Source organism: Tasmannia lanceolata, unplaced genomic scaffold (assembly GCF_043159265.1).
Source record: "Tasmannia lanceolata isolate RefF3 unplaced genomic scaffold, GAP_Taslan_0.1 ptg000015l, whole genome shotgun sequence".
Classification (NCBI taxonomy): domain Eukaryota; kingdom Viridiplantae; phylum Streptophyta; class Magnoliopsida; order Canellales; family Winteraceae; genus Tasmannia; species Tasmannia lanceolata.
In genome coordinates this window covers 23819118-23824422 of record NW_027518692.1, presented here as the reverse complement: position 1 = coordinate 23824422, position 5305 = coordinate 23819118, and positions in this window count along the sequence as shown.

Sequence of the window (5305 nt, the reverse complement as noted above, 5' to 3'; positions counted from 1 at the left end):
TCTACACACATCTACCCATGTGCAAAATATGTTTTACCCTTATTTGGTTTCCATGCAAACTAAGTTTCCAAAATCAAGGGAGATCCCTAAAAGGGAAACTATGTCCCTTAAGAGCTCTATGTAAAGGACACTAGGGTGGATGAATTGTACTTCCCAGCCCATAAAATTTCTCCCTAGAGAATTCGTCCAACCCAACTTTGCAATCCAAAATAAATTTGTTGATTAGCACGTATGGACTCTTTAAAATGGATTTAAATGAAAGTATTTGGAAATGTATACCCCACTTACTACTATAGTTAATGAATTAACATCTCTTGGGAAATCATTTTCTAACAATGAATTGGTTAGAAAGTTGCTCAAGTCACTACCTTCTAGTTTGGATCAAAAGGTGACCGCCATCAAGAAGCTAGGGATCTCACCAAGTTTACATTGGAGGAGCTTGTTGGCTCTCTTACTACTCATGGGGTGCTCATCAAAGGCCGACAAGCGGAGAGGAAGCCGAAGGAAAAAAGAAGTCAAGACACTTTGTATTGAAGGCAACACCATCTTCAAGTGAAAGGGATACTGATGAAGAAGCTATCCAAAAGTGCAAGAGCTTGCGGAGAAAGAAAAATAAGAAAGAAAGAAGAAAAACAGAGTGAGAAAGAAGATTTGATTAGGGATGCATTTCCCTTAAAAAAAATGCATTAGCAATTATCAATCACTTGTTAGTGGGGTGGTTTGGGCGAAAAAAGGGCGATAAAAAAAGCTCCCTCCCTAGGGCGTCGGTCTGGGAGGGAGGCAGTTTCTCCCTCTCGTCTTCCTCTCTCCCACAACTCTCTCTCTCTCTCTCTCTCTCTCTCTCTCCATTGCTAACCCTCTTTTTACCGTCTCTCCATGGTTGGCAAAAGATCGGTGCGGAGGCCGAATTGGGAACCGTGGAGGCCAGATCTGGAACATGGCTTTTTCGTGGTGGCTAGATCTAGGGCTGTGGAGGCAGGATCTGGGGTCGTGGAGGCCGGATCTGAAGCCATGGAGGCCGTGAAGCTGGATCTGGAGCCGGAAAAAACTGTGAAGGTTGTCGGTGGTCGTGAAAGGCAGTGGGGTTCTAGACCCGGAGCAGTGGAAGGCCAGCTATAGGCAGTGCGAGGCCTTAGAGGCGGTGGATTATGGGATTCGGGGGTCATGGAAAGCTGGGGGCCATATATAGGGCAGAATGGCCAGAGCTGGGATCAAGAAGGCCGGATTTAATGGTGAAAGGGCCGGATCTAGTTAGGGTTGATGGAGAAAATAGATGAGGGAGTTGTTGGAGGCTGTGGAAAGGGCCGATATAAGGAAAAAGGATGTTCGGATTCAGGGGAAAATAAGGAGGTTGGATATGGAGGTGAGAGAGGTTGTGGATAGTGGCAATGAACCTTGTAGGGTTAAGGTTTGAAAGAGGAGGAAGATGAGGGGAGTTTTAGGGTTTTTAGGGTTAGGGTTGACTGGGGAAGGAGGTGGGGGAGTAGTATAGTCTTTAGGGTTATGGTTTAGGGTTAGGGCTAGGAGTATATTTTTGGATGTGATGATTTTGGGTTAGTGGAAGTAGGTTTTGGAGAAGATGGTAGAAGAATTTGATATATTTTTAATGGGGAGCCGTCGGTGTTTGGTGGTGGTTCGAGGTGGAGGCCGCCGGAGATCGGATGATGATGTTGGGTGGTTGGCTATCGTGCACGGTTAGGGACACACAATAGCTCTGGGCCTTTAGTGGAATTTTTGAAAGTCGAATTTACCAGCGGATTGCAGTGGATAAATCGGTGTGACGTGGCAGGTCACGATCTTGACTTGGGTGTCCCAAAAATTTGGCACTTTTTGCTGGATTCGATTAAATTGAGGCTATTGGGTAATGTAAGGGGTAATGGGTATATCTTTTGGGCCAAGGAGAATGCTCCAGGGCAATTCATACTATGTAAATCTAGCGGGACTACCGGTCCCCATTGTAATTTTGCTGGTATGAATATATTTGTCAATTTTCAAAAAAGAAGAAGATTTGATTAGGTGCTTCAAATGCAGAAAGTCGGGTCACATAAGGTCGTAGTGTCCTCTCAACAAATCACCATCTTCAAAATTCTGAGGCAAAAAGAAAGATTGGAAGAAGAAGAAGAAGAAGAAGAAAGGAAAGGTGGCAACATGGGATGACATCGAAAGTGTGAGCCGATCTTCATGTTAAAGCTCAAGTGATAGAAGATGCAAATATAGCCTTCTTGGCACTCACCCATGAAGATGAGGTAAATTCTAGTAGCTCTTATAGTAGTAGTGTAGATATTTCTTTTGATGAATTATGTAATACACTACTCAATCAAATTCCTAAAAATAAAGTTCTCAAAAAATCAATTTCAAAAGCTGAAAAAGAACTTGGGGACCGTTTGGATACCTCCTGTTTTGTATTTGGATTTGGAATTGAGTTTTGAATACAAATTGAATAGATCTAGCAGCTCATGTAGAGGGAGAGAGGGAGGGAAGGGGGTACTTCCTAGTGGAGGGGAGAGGTTGAGGAGCAAAGAGGGTGAAGGAAACTACCAAATCTGTGGATTTCCAATTTCTTATTTCCACAGCAAATTTAGAAATTTGATTTTCTTCACTGTCAGCTGCTGACTTAGAAATCCAAGAATTTGATCTGATCCAAATTACAATGCAAAAAGGGCTGCAAATGTGAGAAATTCAAATCAAAATATTCTCGACATCCAAACAGGCCCTTGAAGTTTTTAGGAATAAATGTGAATTCTTCCAAAAATCAAATTGAAGAAGAATTTGAAAAAATAAATTTAGAAAATGAAACCCTCAGGGAAATATAGATGACCTTTCTAACCAAATTTTTGAGCTTAAGTATCATAATGATAAGTTGGCAAGTTGTTCCAAAAAAAGGAATGAAGATGAAATAAATGGTTTTATAAACCAAATTAATGATGTTCAAAATGAAAATGGTTGTTTAAGAATGTGTCTAAAAGAATTTACTGATGGTAATAAAATAGTAGACATAATTCTTAAAAAGACTAGATGCAAGTCTAAAAAGAAAAATTTTCATTCATCTAATGCTAATCCAACCATAAGATGCCACTACTGTGGATTTTATGGTCATTATCAATTTCAATGTGAGCATAAGTGGGTTAGTAGTGGAGCAACTAATAAAAGAAAGCCCAAGGTTAGTGACTTTCTCTTAGATTTAGGGGTTTGTTCAAAAAATTGAATATACCTTGTAAGATTGTGTTATAAAGCCCAAGGTTCTTCCCAAAATGCATATCTTAAAACCCTTGGCAACATTTTTTTTTGAAAAAACCCTATTAATTTGCATTTTAAATCAAAAGGTGGTGTCATGTTTTGAAATTTTCATTGAGTAAGAAGGAGCACAAAATTTGCTTCTAATCTTCAAACCCCAAGCATGATCTCTCTATCCCCTTCTTTTTGTTGATGACAAAGGGGGAGAGAAATATGGTAGTCATGTTTTAAAGTGGTGTTAGATGTTAAAGGGATTATTATTTTCTTTAAAACATGTAGTTTGGGGAGTTTTATCAGAAAATCTCTTAAGTGTTGTCATCATAAAAAGGTGGAGATTTTTAGCCCAATGGTTCTACCCTTTGCAATCTTCCATCTTATTTTGATGATTCCAGCACTCAACTGATTATGATCACTAACAGTGTTTGTTGTTGTAAGTTGTACATTTAGATCAAAGTCAACATGTGTAAGGATTAATGGCTATGAAAATAGCTTGAGGAATTCAAAGATACCCAAAGAAGTGTACCCATGAAGAATTGGAGGCTTGACAAAAAGAGGAAGTTGATCTTGAAGACTTTATTCAAATTCAAGTCCATTTAGAATCTATAAGTTCAATCCTTATCAAGGGTCTTCAAGAGGCACTAAAGAAAGTTTAAATATACTCTAGAATAAGTTAAACACATAAAGGGATTGAGCAATATCCAAGTGGAATGCCCTAGCAATGAAGTGATTTGGAATTGTCAAAATGCCATGATCAGAGGCTGCAACAATTCCCACTCGAACGCCCGAAGTACATAACATAAACATGATAATTCTTAGTCACGTTGCTTCGGGAGCCTGAAAAATTGTTCGGGCGTCCGACGAGTTGGTCTGGGCGTCCGAAGAGTTGGTCCGGCGTCCGAGGGTGAATTTTCCAGTTTTTTTATATATGTAACGGCTAGTTGGTCGGGCGTCCGAAGATCGCCCGAGATGACCATTGGGAGACCCATAACGGCTAGTTTTGGGTTGTTCTCTCCTTAAAAAGGGTTCGCACCCTTTAAGCACAAGTCACGCACTCCAAACTTATATTTGAACATCATATAAGCAATAGAGAATTTATATGATGGGTGGCCGTGAAAACACGTGAAGTCTAAAAAAAGTAGGCACGGCCCACTTTTTTTAATGATCCAAACCGTTCATCTGTTTGGGCAGAACGTAAATAGGTTGTGCCCAAAAAATCATTTCCATAGGATGATCCTAACCCTCTGATCTGTAGAAGATTCCATAAATGATTTTTGAAATCTCCATATTCAGATCAGTTCAGATCGGAGGGTTAGGATCATCCTATGGAAATGATTTTTGGGGCACAACCTATTTATGTTGTGCCCAAACAGATGAACGGTTTGGATCATAAAAAAATGTGGGCCGTACCTACTATTTTAGACCTCACGTGTTTTCACGGCCACCCATCATATAAATTCTCTAAGCAATAAACCCTTTTTTGCCTCTAGTGATCATTTTTGAGAGGATTGAAGAAATGATGTATATTGTATATTCTATACATTCAGAGGCAGTGCTAGAAATTTACACTTTTTTTTGGGGGCGGGGGAGGGGGGCACTAAACTAGCTAAGCATGCATGTAGAGTCATTCACCATAAAAGGATTTTTGCAAGTAATTTAGAGCGTGGGGAGTGGGGGGGTTGGCATGGCCCCCTCACACTATATGTGCCTCTGCCCCTGTATACATTGGTTATAGCTTTTGAAGGCATTTCTTTCATTCTTTTACCATTATTCTTTGGAAAGTGTTTGGGGACAGAGAGCCATCTCCTGGCTCTCCGACAGCAAGTGGAGGAGATGTAGAGCTATTCTCCGATTGTAGTTGTTTGATCTTCACCCTCTTTAAGAAAGATAAATTTAGTGAAAGCTATCTCACATTTGTTGGTGAGAGCCGAGTAGGTCTAGAGTTTAAGACCGAACCACTATAAAAATCTTTGGTTCCATTCTTCTCACTTTATATATCTTTTTATTAGCACTTTGATTTTTATCTTTCTTGTTAAATTGATCTTTTGGAACCCAATCCCCCTCTTAGTTGCCA